The 15562-nt window shown below is 38.1% G+C and overlaps 1 protein-coding gene across 1 annotated transcript in view; it reads left to right on the plus strand.

Moving 5' to 3' along the window:
* The window catches only part of LOC144454380 (protocadherin Fat 3-like), a 180993-nt gene that overhangs the window by 23732 nt on the left and 141699 nt on the right, over nucleotides 1-15562 (plus strand).

Here is a 15562-nt window from a genome sequence, read left to right on the forward strand (position 1 = left end):
GTGTGGGGAAGGAGGAAGTCAGTAAAAATATTTGGGTCTTAGTCTCTGCCTCCTGCTCCAACAAGGGAACATTTCTCAAGAAATTCAGCTCTGATAATGACTTAAATGGATGAGTGACCCAAGTATGTATTTGTACCTGTGCAACTCCCTGGCTAACCCATGGACAAGAAAATTAAGACCCCATCACCTTGTAAAGTTGAGACTTTAACATTTTAAAAATTCTGTGATTTATTTAGGTTTGATAAAACTAGCACAGAGTGAAGGCCATATAATTGTGTTGAGAGATACAGGTAATTTTGAGCAGCACGCTAGTGAATTTCCATAAGTAAGCAAATACATTGTAATAGCTCATGGGTGAAAATTGCTTTTTATTTAATGAGTCATTTTTATAGGGAGGTAATGATTATATTCTGGCCATAAATACAGTGTAAATGCCTTTCAGTGGACATTAAAAAGATGGCTTTCAATGGGAACCAGCTTTTGAGGCTACACAGATATTAAAGAATAAATTTTCCAACCTGCACCTCATATACATGTATGAAAATGAAGAAATAAATGTAACACAGCATGGGTTTATGCATGTAGACAGATGTTTGTGGTTATTATCTGTAGCATTGTCTTTAAAGATGAAGAATGAGTATATATTATATATATGTCCATAAATTAAATGTAAATGAATATGTAATATGTGTGTGTATATATATATATACATATATATGTGTGTGTGTGTATATATATATATATATATATATATATATATATATATATATATATATATATATATATAAAAACAACAATATGTTTTATTTTGCTAAACATTACTTCTTTCCCCTTGTGAACCATTGACAATAGCTACCAATGTCTTCCTCAGGCCATCCTCAGATGTTATTTTCCATTGAGCCAATATAATGTGAAATATTAGAGCTTTGGACCCTCTTCCCCTTGCCCCTCAACAGAATTATACTGCTCTCCCCCTCAAATTGTGATCTCTATTATTAAATCATTTGCTGCTTCATCTTTTAATGGGAATTCTGACAACCTTCATTCTCACCTCTAGCCCCTTAGCAATCTTCTAGTACCTTTTCTTGCTCTTGCGACAGTTCTGAAAAACAATGCTTTTCAAACTTAGAAAAGGGGGCTACTTATCCATCCATATGCCTCCTATTGACTTAGCTTTAAAATATGTCATCTGTATTTTAGTATATCTTTATTGCATTTCAGTCTGGTTCAAGTGGCACTTGGAAACGTTGTGGGCAGCAGCATTTGACACCTCTACTTTAAAGGCCTCTCCTCCATTATTTGTGGTTATGTTGGCATTATTTCATTATTAGCTGTTTTTATCTTTTAAGGTCTCTTTTGAGTGGTATGAAAGATCTTAAACCCAGAACCTCCTTGATTTCAATGATCCGTGGCAAAACATTAGACAGTCTATCCTTATGGAAAAGATGAAGAGATGAGAGCTAGCTGATAGAAGTGATGAGGACTAATTAAATAACTTGACCCAATGAGCAGCCATTAAAGAGATAGCATTAACAGATCTGGCCTTGGCCTTGTGCTATTCAACATTTTAAAATAGTGACTTAGATGAAACCATAGAAGGTAAGCATGTTACATGTGCAGATGACACAAAATTCAGAAGGAGGTTGACAAGTCCTAATGATGGACTAAAGCAAATAAGATGAAATTTAATTTGGGTGAATGGAAAGTCTTACTCTACTTAAAATAAATAAAAAATAAATCAGCTTCACATGTACGAAATAGAAGAGTAATGGCTAGAAAACAATCCTTATGAAAAAAATCTAGTGGTTTTTAGTAGCTGCGAACTCAGTATGGTGTGTGTTAGCATCACAAAGCACTAATTATTTGGGATTGCTTTAAGAGAAATGGAATATGCAGACTGAGAGAGATAATAAGTTTGTTATGATTGACTTTGGTCCATAGTATGTTCAGAAGAGAGTGACCCGCATGGTGAGACTCTTGGGGACCAACATGTATGAGAACTAAGGATCATTTTTCGAATGCGTGGAAGTTGTTTATTTTGGAGAGTGGGTGGTATGGAAGACATATAAAAGGTTTTGAAATGCTGTTATATGGAATTACTCATTTCAATTCAGCAGGCCTTTATTAAGTGCCTGCTGTGTGCAAGGTACTTTGTTAAATGCTTGAGGTACAAAGATAAATAAAAAAATACCAGTACCTGCTGGGTGGAGAATAAAGCACTAATATGGATAAATAAATACAATATAAATTAGGAACAGTAGAGATGAGTCTTGTTCTGCTCAGTATCAGAGGGCAGAACCAGAAATATCGTGTGCTGCAGAGGGGCAGATTTAAGGTTAGTTGAGGTCAAAACTAACCAGTAATTAGACCTATCCAGAAGTGGAATGGACTGCATTAGGGAGGTAGGGAGTTTCCCCTCACTGGAGTTTTCTGAGCAGAGGCAGGATGGTCCTTTGTTGGGGATGTTGCAGAGAGTATTCAGGGTAAGGTTTGGGTTTCACTGGATGGGTTCTGAGGCCCACCCATTTCTGTGATTTTGTAATTGGGGATGATTTCCCTCTTTTTGTGCAGTCTTGTTTCTTGTGTTAAGATTACTTTTCCCCATACACTGCCTCTATCCTTCTCCTTCTAATGCTATTTGTATCATCTGTATTTTTATTACAAAAGATAAGCACAATTACTCAGCAAGAGAGAAGTTGTAGAGGAGAATTCCAATTATTAATTCAACGTATGTGAACCTCATAGGACATATTTGCAGTAATTCAGATTCCAAGGAGAAGAGATCATGTGACCTTCTGAAAAGCAGAGAAATTGGTTTAATTTGGGAGATTGTATCAGGAGACTGAGGCCCAGGACTTTTGAGAGAACTTTTGTTATTCTACTAACAATCCAGCACAAAAGACTCTATTTATCCTTTTTGGGATTGGGGGTAGTGGATGTAGGAACTGTATGACTTGGTTAAAATGATAGAATTTCAGTAAAATTAGCAGACATGCTTTGTTTTTGGACTGGGGAATACCAATGTGAAATACTGCTCTAGGAGGGGAAGAATGAGCCATGGGGACTTAAATTTGTAATTTCCCCAACTTTGATTCAAAGTTTTCCTTTGATCTTCCTTCTCTCTTACCTCCCTTTGAGTACTCATATTCTTCCTCTTTTCCCTTCCTGTACTCCTCCATCTTCTGGGACTTGGGTTCTAATCAGAGGGATCCTGTTATTCTCATTTTCTTTGGTCTTTTTTCTTCCATTCACTTCTCTGCATGCCTTCTGCTCTCTCACTACCTGCCTCCTTTGTAGACTTCATACACAGCTGTCTCTTATGAATCAGCTCTTTGTATCCTTTTCTTTTTAATACCTGTCTTTTTCTTCTTTTTCCTTGCTGTGTCTTGTTCACATCTAGTTGCTTTATCTCCTTTTCTTTCCCTCCCTGACCTTAAAACCATTTTCTTAATTTCCTTGCATTTCTTCCTGAAGGTTCCTTATCTGGGAGCCTGGCCTGCAGGTAATACCAGTTCAATCAATAGATCAGCAAGCATTTATTAATCACTGACTGTCCTGGGCACTGTGCTAGAAGCTGGGGCTTTAGAAAGACTGGAGTGTAAACAAGTACTTCCAGTCTTCAAAGAGACTGATAGTCAGCCTAGAGAGACAGTTTCATGGTTCTTCTTCCAGTTTCATTTTGGTGGCCCGAATGTGCCAATGCCTATCTTCTTTAAAACAGAAAACACACTCTTGAGCAGTTTGCACCTTATCTAGCCTAAAGACAGCACACGTACTTCTCTTTATACACAATGTGCTGTTGTGTCCTGGCAGTTTGCAGCAGAAATACTTTTTGTGACAGCGCATACTTGTGATTTCTTGAGCAACTCTGCTAGCATACCTTTGGCTATCCCTGATGTAATAACCCTTTTCTGTTCCTAAATGAAAAGGATCTGGCAGGTCATTTATCCTCTTGTCCATTGTTTTCCTCACTGTAGTTCTCTTTCATATTTTATTCCCCAGTTGAGACCTCATAGTCATCTCTTACCTTGAATGCAACTGTATTTTTTAATTGGATTTTAATATTTTTTGCCTTCTGTATTCCATTTTTGCAGAGAATAAACAGAGTCCTTGGCCTTGGACTACTAAAGTCTCTCAGCAGCTCTGATTGGCTTTAACCTAATCAAATTACTCTGTTAATGTGAAGGTCAGATCAGCCTTTCTTCTGGAATTTGAATACCTGTATATCTCTTGAGGTTCACCCCAGTTGAATTAATAATCAGGGTCCCCCAACATGAACTGTCATTGAGAAATGGCCTTCATTCTTTGTGAGAACAATATAAAGCATCTTACCTCAAAGAGATCTTCTGCCAGTATTCATTCCATGTTTCACCATGGCATGGGAGTGACACCATTCATCCTGCCTTAGATGGGACTCATTTCACTTTACTAGGCTGATTCTTGAAGCATTTCCAGCTTTGTGTAGGACCTTCTAGAATGGCGTAGTGTTCCTAAGTTCAGGGTCACTTCCATGCTGTGGTGAAACATGGAATAGATGTTGGAAGATGACTCTGGCCTTTAGGAGACACACTGTTGCGTAATGGATAGTGATGAACTAGAATTCAGGAAGATCTGTATTCAGATATGCCTTTTATTACCAATAAACTAGTGAGCACAGGCAAGCAACTTAACCCCTTGGTCCCTCAATGTCCTTATGTGCAATATGGGAATGATAGTACCTATGGTGCTCACCTTGGAGTGTTGTGAGGATCAAATGAGAGAAATACATAGAAAATATTCCACAGACTTTAAATGTCATTGTTATGAAAGCTAACATTACAAACCAGCAGTATCTGGTGTCTTTTTTTTTTGGTCTTTTTTCCTTCATATTTCCTTCTTCATACTCTTTTCCTCCCTTCCTTTCTGAAAGGCAGCGTATCATAGTTAATAGAATGCTGGACTTTGAGTCAGGAAGACCTGGGTTCAGATGTCACCAGTGGTACTTATTAGTTAGTTAATCCCCTCTGACCTTCAGTTTCTTCCTCTTTATATGAGAATGATGGGGCTCGTAGTGCCTACTTCCCAGGGTTCCTAGGCTGTAGAGCAGAAAGAGACCCTAGAGGCCAGCCAGTCCAACTTCATCAGATGATAAAGGAAGAAGAGAGGCCCAGGGAGGCTGTGACTGGGCCAAAGATGTTGTGACAGTTGAATGTGCTAGTTGAAAGTACTTTGTAAACTTCAAAATGCATGTCAGGTATGTCAGTTATTCATACTGTCCCCTAAAATTGCCCTAATTCTGCATCTTTTCTTACCTTTTCTTTTTTCTTAAAAATTTACACTTGCTGCTTCAAAATTCTCATTCCTAGAGGCACTTTCTCTGCCTCTGGACCTGCTATTTAAAAAAGAAAGCATTCTGGGAGCTGCACATCCTAACTTATCGTGTTTCTGGTCCTTCTACTGCCCTCCATGCTTGGAATACCATGCTTCCCAAGTCTCTCTCTTCCTTTAAGATGCTTTTGCATGGTGGCAAATGGTTGTAGATACGCATCTGTTTTGGAGTGGCTAATCAAATTATGGTACAGGAATGTAACAGAATACTATTGGGCTGTAAGAACTATCGAAAGGGATGGTTTCAGAGAAACCTGGGAAGACTTGCATGAATCAGTGCAGAATGAAATGAACAGAACCAGGGGAACAATTTATACAATAAAGTCAACATTGGAAAACTGAACAAATTTAAAAGACTAAAGAACTTTGATCAACTTGGTGACCAGCCATGATCCCAAAGTACTGATGATAAAAAGTTTTACCCGCCTCCTGATGGAAAGGTGAATGGACTCAATATGCAGAATAAGATATACATTTTTAGACATGGCCATTATTGACATTTTGTTTTGTTTGACCAAGCTGATTTCAGAATTTTGTTTTACTTTTTTTTTTCTTTTTCAGTGTGGAGAAGGGAGAGGAGAGGACATTTCAAGAGGAAGGAGAATAAATAAAATGCTTATTAATTGAAAAACTAACATTTAATTTGGAAAAAGATGCAGTTCAGTTACCATCATCTGGAAATGAACCTTTGCTTATTCCCCAAATGCTAGTGCCATCCCTCTCAAACTACTTTTTTTAATTTACATTTCTGTACACACACACACACACACACACACACACACACACACACACACACACTCTTCCCCATAAATAGTAAGTAGGATAGTTTCATTCTTTTACTTATATCCCTAGAGACACGCTAGCACAATGTCTAGAACATAGTAGAAACTTAATAAATCCTTGCTGATTGATCATATTTCCTATTGAAATAGTTTAATTTTGCTTTCTTCATTTCAGCAACCAGAATGCCTTTATACTTTAGGTTTGGAAAGGAATAGAACATCACTTGGAAATTGATTAGACAGGACATCTGGGAGCCCATTCTTTCAGACAATGTGGGCTCCTATCCTTGCTCTGCTTATTAACAGAGGTACCTGTGTTACTTTTGGGAGGTCACAACCTCTCTGTATCCCAGTTTTCTTATCTGTAAATTGAAATGGTTTGACTATGTGATCTCTGAGGTTATTTCCAGCCCCAAAATATGTAATATTATGATATTGTCTCTTTCCTCCCCCTCTCCTGAAAGTTTTTCTGTTTCTGCCTTCTTGGTTGATATATAATGGTTTTCTTAAGAAGTTAAAAATTTATCTAGGATTGTTGAATTCCGAACTGGAGGATAGATGGCTTTTAGAGATCATTTAGTCCAGCTTCCTTATTTTCTAGATCAGGAAACTGAGACCCAGAGATGTGAAATGATTTTCCCAAGGTCATATAGAGAGGGTTTGAAACCAGGTCTTCTGGGTCCAAAAATATAATGGCTCTTACACTACACTATTTTGATTTTTAGTGTTAAAAATCTTAGTGTACATTCATCTGAGATAAGTGGATTTAGTATGTTTCTGATTCCTGATATCCCTGCACTTAATCAGATGACCTTGAATTTCATTACAGTTACTATGATTATTTGAGTCAGAAGCTAAAGAGCTACATTTCTTAACAAAACCATGTCTCTCCCTTGAAAACTGTAGGCCAGAGCCTTTAAAAAATATTTATTTCCTACAGTAACCTGACCATATGTTTCTATGAGGAACAAATCTGTATAGTTCCCATTAGATGTGTAACATAATACAAAATACATTAATTTTGGTGAATATTAGTAATATTTCATCACTGAAAGAAACTCTGGGCTTTCCTACTGTTATAGATGCTTGATTTAATTTTTAAGAAGAGAGGAAAAAAGAAGAAAAAATGGTAGTTACCATTTTTCAAGTGCTCATTCTGGAAAAAAAAAAGAGGACATCTTGCCTTGGCCTTTCTTTCAAAGAGTTTGTGTTGTCATACAATGGTATACATAGTGGGATCTAAGACTATGTGATCAATGAATCAAAGGGTGAAAAAAATGGTGGCATGCTACTCTCACCAGAATAGCCATTTGTAAGGCTTATCTTCAATACAACCATGCCTGTTCTAACCCCCAGCACTCGTCTACTGTGCCACCTCCCATGGTTGTACAAGCTCCCAGTTCTCCTCCCTTCTGGACGAGCTGGCCCTTGGGGCGCAATTATAATCAAACTGCTCATTACCTACACAGCCAGAGTAGATTCTGTAGCATGTGAAATGAGAAAATTCTGGCCTCCTCCCAGCTAGTACTTCCCCTACTCTTGTTTCCCAGCTCACCTTGTGATTGGGTCAGGTACTTATCACCTGCCCTCCTTTTCATTTTGGGTGGAACAGAGTCAGTTGCATAGGATGAGCAATCATAAATGAGTTGGGACAAAGTGTGCATCTCATTACCTTCTCTGGCCCTTCAGAGTCATGTTTCTGAATTTTGTGATACCATCCAGGATACCACTATCCTTCTAGTCACCTGGGTTCACAACCTGAGTGTCATGAGTGTCTTCCTCTGTCTGACTCTCCCTCACCTCACATCACTAATCAGTTGCCAAAACATATAATTTCTACCTCCATATCTCACATCTCTCCCTGTCTCACTATTTCTTATAGCCAAAACTCTAGATTAGGCCTTCATTACTTCTCACCTGGGCTGTTCCCATAGCTTTTAAAATGTTTCCCTTTCTTCTCTGCTCTCCCATCTCCATTCTGTTTTCCACATTGTAGTGCCAAGGTGAATTTCCCAACCTGCAGGTCTGACCATGTTACTTCCCAGTGAGGTAAATTCCAGATCCTCTCTGTTGACGCTAGCATCAAACATTATTTCATCTCTATATCACCCGTTTTCAATTTCTGTTTTTCTGTAAGTACCTTAATACATGTATATTTTTTATAATTAAACATACAAGTTTTTTTTCCTAGTAGGAATTTGTGATTAAAAATATTGGAGACCACTAATATATTGCAAAGCTTGTTGCCATAGAATGATGAATTTAGAGCTGGTAAGTGCCTTCATAGTCATTTAGTCCAAACTTATCCTTTCATAGGTGAGGAAATTAAGATTTAGAGAAATGAGCTGATTTGCTTAAGGTCCCAGAGATTTGAAGGAGTAGAGATTTGAACTTAAATCTTTTCACACAAATCCAATGGACTGGTTTCCTACTTCCATTATATCATGTTGCTTCCTTGATCTCAGCAACAAAAGTTTTGCTTGTTACCTTTCCTTAGTTTCTTAGTGCAGTATTGTGGGCTACACTTGGAGGAATGATCCTTAAAGTTTCAACATGGGAGAAGGCTGACTTAAGTTTCACTTATCTAGAGTTCAGTCAAAAGAGTATAATGCAAGGCCCAACCTCAAAAACTTTGAGAAAGTAGACAATAAATTTAATTCAGTTCAACTCAACTAATTTCAATTCATTAGTAATAACAATTCCAAATAACAACTAAACTTATTCTATTACATAATAATGTTATTATCATAGGTATTTATATAGCACTTATTTTGTACCAGACACCATTAATTTTTCACTTTACAAATATCTAATTTTATCCTCATAACAACTATGGGAGGTAGATGCTATTATTATCCACATTTTGCAATTGAGGAAACTGAGGAAGGCAGGGTAAGTGAGTTGCAGAGCTAGTGGGTGCCTGAGGCTGGATTTGAACTTAGGTCTTCTTGATTCCAAGCCCACTAAGTGCCTGCCATTTGCAAGGCATTGTGCTAGGTGCCAGACATAGAAATATAAATATAAATTATCTTACTTGCCAGAAGTTAGGCTAGGGTACACATCAGAAGATCTTTGCTGCCAAGGTGATTTTTTCTAAAATGTAGGTTTGACTATGGCCCTTCAGGGTAGAATATAAACTCCTCACTTTGTCATTTAAAGCTCTTTGTAACCTTTCTTGACTTTCCAGTCATTTTTACATGTTAGTCTCCTCTGTGCAATCTACATTTAGTAACACTGGCCTATTTGCAGTCCTTCATGGGATGTTCCATCTCTTATCTCTGTCTTTGCATTTGCTGTCCCCCACCTAGATTGCTCCATTCCAGTATTTCTTACTTTTCCCTACTTCCTTCAAAACTCACCTATTCTATGAGACTTTTCCCAGTCCCTTCAGGATGCTAATTGAAGCTTTCTCTGAGAGCCTTCGATTTGCTATGCATATCTCTTGGATGGACCTAGGTTTTTACATATGATCACACCCATTAGAATATAAGCTTCTCGAGGACAGGGACTGTTTTTGCATTTCTTTGTATCCACAACACTTAGCACAGTACTTGACACATAGTGATAAATATTTATCAACTTGACTTCACATTGGAATAATTAAATGTTCATTGGATTGTATTGGATTTTAGGTTATAGTGTTGGTTTTTAATGTTTGGTGGCAGTGAGAAATGATTATGTATCTAGAATGGATTGGAGTCAGAGCTTTATCACTGAGCAGTTGCATGGTTCTATATGACTTAGTCTCTCCCTATGCACTCATTTTATTATCTGTTAAATGGATAATTGCACTATTTCTTTTAGAGGTTTGTAGTGAGAATCAAACAAAATTTCTCAAGTAAAAGTTGCTTGCAAATATAAAATGCCACATAATAATGTTAATATTAATCATGTTAATAGTAATTTAAATATTTAAATAATAACATTTAAATTAATTTAAAGATTAAATAATATCTTGATTACAATAATATTAATAATAATGATGATGGGGATTTTTAGAGTCTATGTGGAATGAAGGAAAGAGTTCTAAATGTTCACAGATTCTGAGACTTTAGAAGAAACTTCATATGTTGCTTATTTCTAACCCAAACCAGAAAACTAATTTCCTGTATGATATCCCAGATAAGTAGTTGCCTAACAGCTGGATGGTGTAGTAGATAGAGTATTGTGCTTGGAGTGACAAAGACCTAAGTTCAGATAGGGCTTTACTAGCTGTGTGACCCTGGGAAAATCACAACCTCTCTCTGCCTACATTTCCTCAACTGTAAAATGGAGATAATATGGCAGTTACTTTCCAGGGTTGTTGTGAGGACCAAATGAGATTTTTGTGAAGTGCACGTTTGTTATTAAGTTGTTTCAGTCAAGTCTGACTCTTTGTGACCCCATTGGGTTTTCTTGGCAAAGGTATTGGAGTGGTTTGCTATTTCCTTCTTCAGCTCATTTTATAGATAAGAAAACTGAGGCTAATAGGGTTCAGTGACTTGTCCAGGGTCATTCAGCTGACAAACAGTGTCTGAAGCTGGATTTGAACTTCTGTCTCACCTCCATGACCAGTTTTCTAATCCTGTGCATTCCTCATCCAAGATCTCTCTTAAACCTCCCCCTCCCCCCACTCCCCCATCTTGCCCATTTGCACTGCTGGGCCTAATTAGTCTCTCTTTACTGCTTTCCTAGAATATAGGAATAACTGTCATATATGTTTTCTCTCACTTAATTCTTCTCCAATCCAGTGAATCCTACACATGGTACTGTCAGATTAATCTTACTCAATCTTAGCTTTGATCAGCTCATTCCTGTTTAAAGATCTTCAAAGCCTCTCAGTCGCCCAACACATTCAAAGCCTGACATTCTTGTCTTTCCATGATTAGCTCCAACCTACTTTTGTAACCTTGTTTTCTACTACTTCTCAAAACAGGCATAATGTTCAATTTAACTTTTTTCTAATGCTTACTATAAAACAAACACTCTGCTAAGTGCCAGCGATAAAAATCAACAAATATTTATTAAGTACTTACTATGTACTAAGCGCTGGGGATAGAAGACAGAGGCAAATGCCATCCCTGCCCTCAATGAGCTTAGGGGAGAAAATATGTACATGTAAAGACATACACAGTGTATAGAAAATAGAGGCAAGGTAGCTTAAATACCATATGTTGTTGTTTATCTAGGTTAGTCCACAATATTCAATTATATAATTACATAGGGAACTTGTGGACCCACTTAAATTTTCATCAGACAAGAGATGAAAGCAACTGTAGGTTATAGTGTTCCAATTCAAAAGAAATCGCAAAAAAAAGACTCAGAAACACTAAAAATTAGAATGAGTTGAGACTGGTGACAAATACAAAGAGTAACAAAGTGACAGAGTTCCTACTCCCAAAGAGATTATATTCTAGTGTTCTAGTCAAATTGGACTCCCTCCCATTGCTAAACATGGTACTTTCTCGCTTCTGCACCTATGTTCATGCTATTTCATATTCATGAGATATTCTACTTCCTTTATCTCTTTCATGTCTGATTCAACAATTCAGTTTCCATCTGTCAAAATCTTACCTTTTCAGGGCCATCTTAAATGGCATTTGTCTAATGAAGATTCACCTCTTGTTTCCAAATAAGTGTGGACTCTCCTTTTTCAAAAGTTTGGATACCCATGCAGTTGGAAATGATCATTCCTATTTTGGCATGAAGAAATTGGATTGTGTTTTTTAATCTTTTTTGCCTTGACATTTTTCAGAATATAATACAAACCTCCTGTCTGTGGTAATTCTGGTGTGGTATTGATGGAAAAAGACATCCCTGTCTTGTGACTTTGTTTTAGGTGGGTTTCTAACCAAAAGACATTAGGTTTTTCCCTGCTAGAGAACTGCCTTTGGCTTCTTTGAAAGCGGTGTTTTCTGCTGCAGTTTCAATTAAGTAAATAAATATTTGTTAAGCATTTACTGTATGCGAGGCCCCAGCATTCCGGGATACAAAGCCCAATCAGTTCCATCTCTCAGGGAGCTTACATTTCTACTGTAAGGCTACAACGTGTACACAGAGATGTAAATTACAAAAGGTAACACAAGTAAATACCAGGTGGGTATGAAGGAAAGCTCTAAAAACTGGGAGGATCACAAAGGGTTTTGTGTGGGAAGGGGCATTTGAATTGAGTTGTGAAGGCATCGAAAGATGTCATCTACCAGAGCAGTTTGGGTGTAATGGTGTTTGAGAATAATAATGTGGAATCAATCCAGAAAGGGTAGATTGAAGTCAGATTAAGAAGGACTTTAAACATCCAACAAATTTGTATTTAATCTAGGAGCCCTGAAGATTCTTGAGTAGAGCAATGCTGTGGGTAGACACATGCTTTAGTAATGTCAATTGGGCGGCTACATGGGGGATGAATTGGGGAGGAGAGATGGTTGTAGTAGGAAGACCAGTTCAGAGGCCCTTCTACTAGTCTGGGGAGAATGAAGTGGTGGGGCCCTGATGTAGGGTGATGCCACGTGAGTGGACAGGAGGGGATGCAGCTGTACAAGAGATGTTGTGGAGGTAGAATCCTTAAGACTTGGCACTGATTGGCTATAGGGGTATAGGGGTATAGGGGAGGGTGAGAATCAAGGACACCTCCAAGACTTTTATGGAATCTGGTTGACTGGCTGACAGATGCAGTTGGCTTCCTATGGAATTAGTGAAGTTTGGATTTTGATTTCCATGCCTCTATTCTTGACTTAGTATACTTCTTACTCCCGAGATAAAGGTATTAATGAGGGATTTTTATGTTCCTAGACTTATATTTTTAATGTTTGCTAAATGGTTTTACATAGAAAATTCTTCATTTTTAATATGAATTCCCCACTCACACAGTAACACAATAGACCTAGGTGTCATTAGTCACTGGCCCTTACTTATCTGATAAGTTATGACTTCTAGCTTATTCGTTGCCTCATTATGACTTTAAATGGGTACTATGGGTGGAGACCCCTGAATAGCAGGGCTTTTGTTTTTGTTTTTTATTGGAAAAGGAAGGAATATGGTGGGAGAATGGGCTTTTTAGTATTCCAACTATTAAAACCCAGAAAAGAATTCTCACAATGACCCACTTAAGTTAGAATTCTCCACCCCCTCCTCCAAATGCAGTAATCCACTGTGAAAGTTTGTAGCTGACTGAATTAGACATATTTACAAACCTTGCATGTCCTATATCAGGGAGATCAGTCCTTTTTTCTATGCCTGGAAGACTGATGTTTCAAAAGTGCTGCCCTACTGATGCACAGATTAAAAAAAAAAGCAAGTTAATTAAATTCAAAAGGAATTTAAACCAGACTAATCCATGCAGAGGAAGGGGTGGTAGTTGTTTACAGTTGTACCAAGATGTGAAAAGCTTATTGGCTGTGTCTTGAAGGAAGAGTAGTGGGTTTCTCCTTCCTCTGCTAATTAAAATGGGCTTATCTGTAAATTTACTTATACATAAAGATGACTTCTACAGAATTGCTGGGACTTTTTTTATGATAGCATAAAGATGGTTGCTATCAGTAAATGTGGGTCCCTGGTTGCTATTAGTAAATGTGGGTCAGCCATGTGATTGAGTGACCTAGATTTCATTTGCCATCCAGAAGAAAGAGCATGGGAAAGGATCTGTCACCTCCAACTGGTATGGTGCTGTGTGATCACCTTCAGCAGTGGGCTTTGTACATATGAGATGTGGCAGTCAGGCTGGGACTCGGTTATTCCACTTGGGAAAAAACCTTTTAATGTTCTTTGTTAGAAAATAGCCTGGCGAAATGGTGATTCTTTGAACTGATTCTCGGTTGGGTTTTCTGGAGGCATTAGGGAGAGATTTTATGAACATCTGAATCTCAGTCCTAGCCTCACTTATTACCAGGTGGGAGCACTGAGGAGTATAGAAGGTGAGGTAATCTGCCTACATGGGAGTCCTTGGTGGAAGTAGGAGTGAAATCTCTGCCTTAATGATAGCTTCTTCATCCCAGAAACATAGATTCTTTGTGTTAGAAGAGATTGTAGAGATGGAAATCACTTCATCTCTTCAGTGGCTTATGGCAACAACAGGTGGGGTAGCTGGTTATCTAAGTGAGAGAGGAGTTCTCACAACTACAATCTCTTCCAGTCTTCATGGTATTTCTTTGAAGTATCTAGAGAGCAAGTGGCTGTCAGCAGTCTTCAGACCTGCAACAGGATGCCCCTCATTGGATGTAAGGATCCAAGTACAGTAGGAGCCCTGGAGGCAATGGGATACAGACGCTAGAACACTGGGTCATCTAATAGCCTCTCTTCTACTTACTTATGTCACCTTGGGCAAGTCATTGGATCTCCCGGGAGCTCGGTTTACTCTTCTGTGAAATGAGGGAGTTAGACCACATGACCTCTAATGTCCCTTCCAGCTCTACATCTAAGACCGTATAATTCAGCCACCACTGCAGTTTAGCTAGGAATTACACCTTGGCCCATCCCCCAAGTCAGAGGGATATCGATTTGTTTGTTTATGCTGGCTACCTGTGTTGCTGTTCAGTTGTTTTTTCAGTCGTATCCAATGAGTTATGACTCTATTTGGGGTGTTCTTGGCGAAGACATTGGAATGGTTTGCCATTTTCTTCTCCAGCTCATTTTACAGATGAGGAAACTAAGGCAAACAGGGTAAAGTGACTTGCCTAGGGTCACACAGATAGTAATTGTCTGAGGCCAGATTTGAACTCAGGAGGATGAGTCTTCCTGACTTCAGGCTGGGCACTCTATCCACTGAGCCACCTAGCATGTTGTAATCCCCATCAATTATTCAAGTTGTAGGGTCTTAATTTTTTCTTATTTTGCCTGTTTTCTGATAACTTCAGCCTACTTCTTTTATAAATATTTAGAGACAAATTCCTTGGTTAGTATAGATATTAGCAATTCAATTCCATTAAATTCACTTCAGTAACATTTCTAAAGTACTTGTTGTATGCCAGGCATTGTGCTGGTTGTTGGGGATTAAGAGACAAAAATGAAAAAGTTTTGGGCCCTACTTGGACTTACAATTCTTTTTTTTTTTGAAAGAGGGGTGTATTGAGTAAATACACATTACTTTCTGAGAGGAGAATGCCATCAATCAGAGCAGATTTGGAAGGATTTCTTGTAAGCAGCAGCACCTGAACTGAGATCTGAAGGAAATCAGAGAGTGGGATCATGGAAAGAAGTGTATCCCAGAAAAAGGGGCCAGTCTGTGTTAGACTTCCATATGTAACTCACTGAATGCTTGACTGGGGAAACATATACTGAGAGAATAGGATTGGCATGCTCAGTACAGGTTGGATTGAGACTTAAAGGAATAAGAATCAATTTCATTTCCAGAACATTTTGCAGTTTCAAAAGTGCTTTTCATATGCCTTATTTCATTTTAATTTCCCAGCAACCCTGGGGTAGAAAGTTTAGTTGTTTTT

This window comes from Phascolarctos cinereus, unplaced genomic scaffold, assembly GCF_003287225.1.
Source record: "Phascolarctos cinereus isolate Bilbo 61053 unplaced genomic scaffold, phaCin_HiC Scaffold_726;HRSCAF=1367, whole genome shotgun sequence".
Classification (NCBI taxonomy): Eukaryota; Metazoa; Chordata; class Mammalia; order Diprotodontia; family Phascolarctidae; genus Phascolarctos; species Phascolarctos cinereus.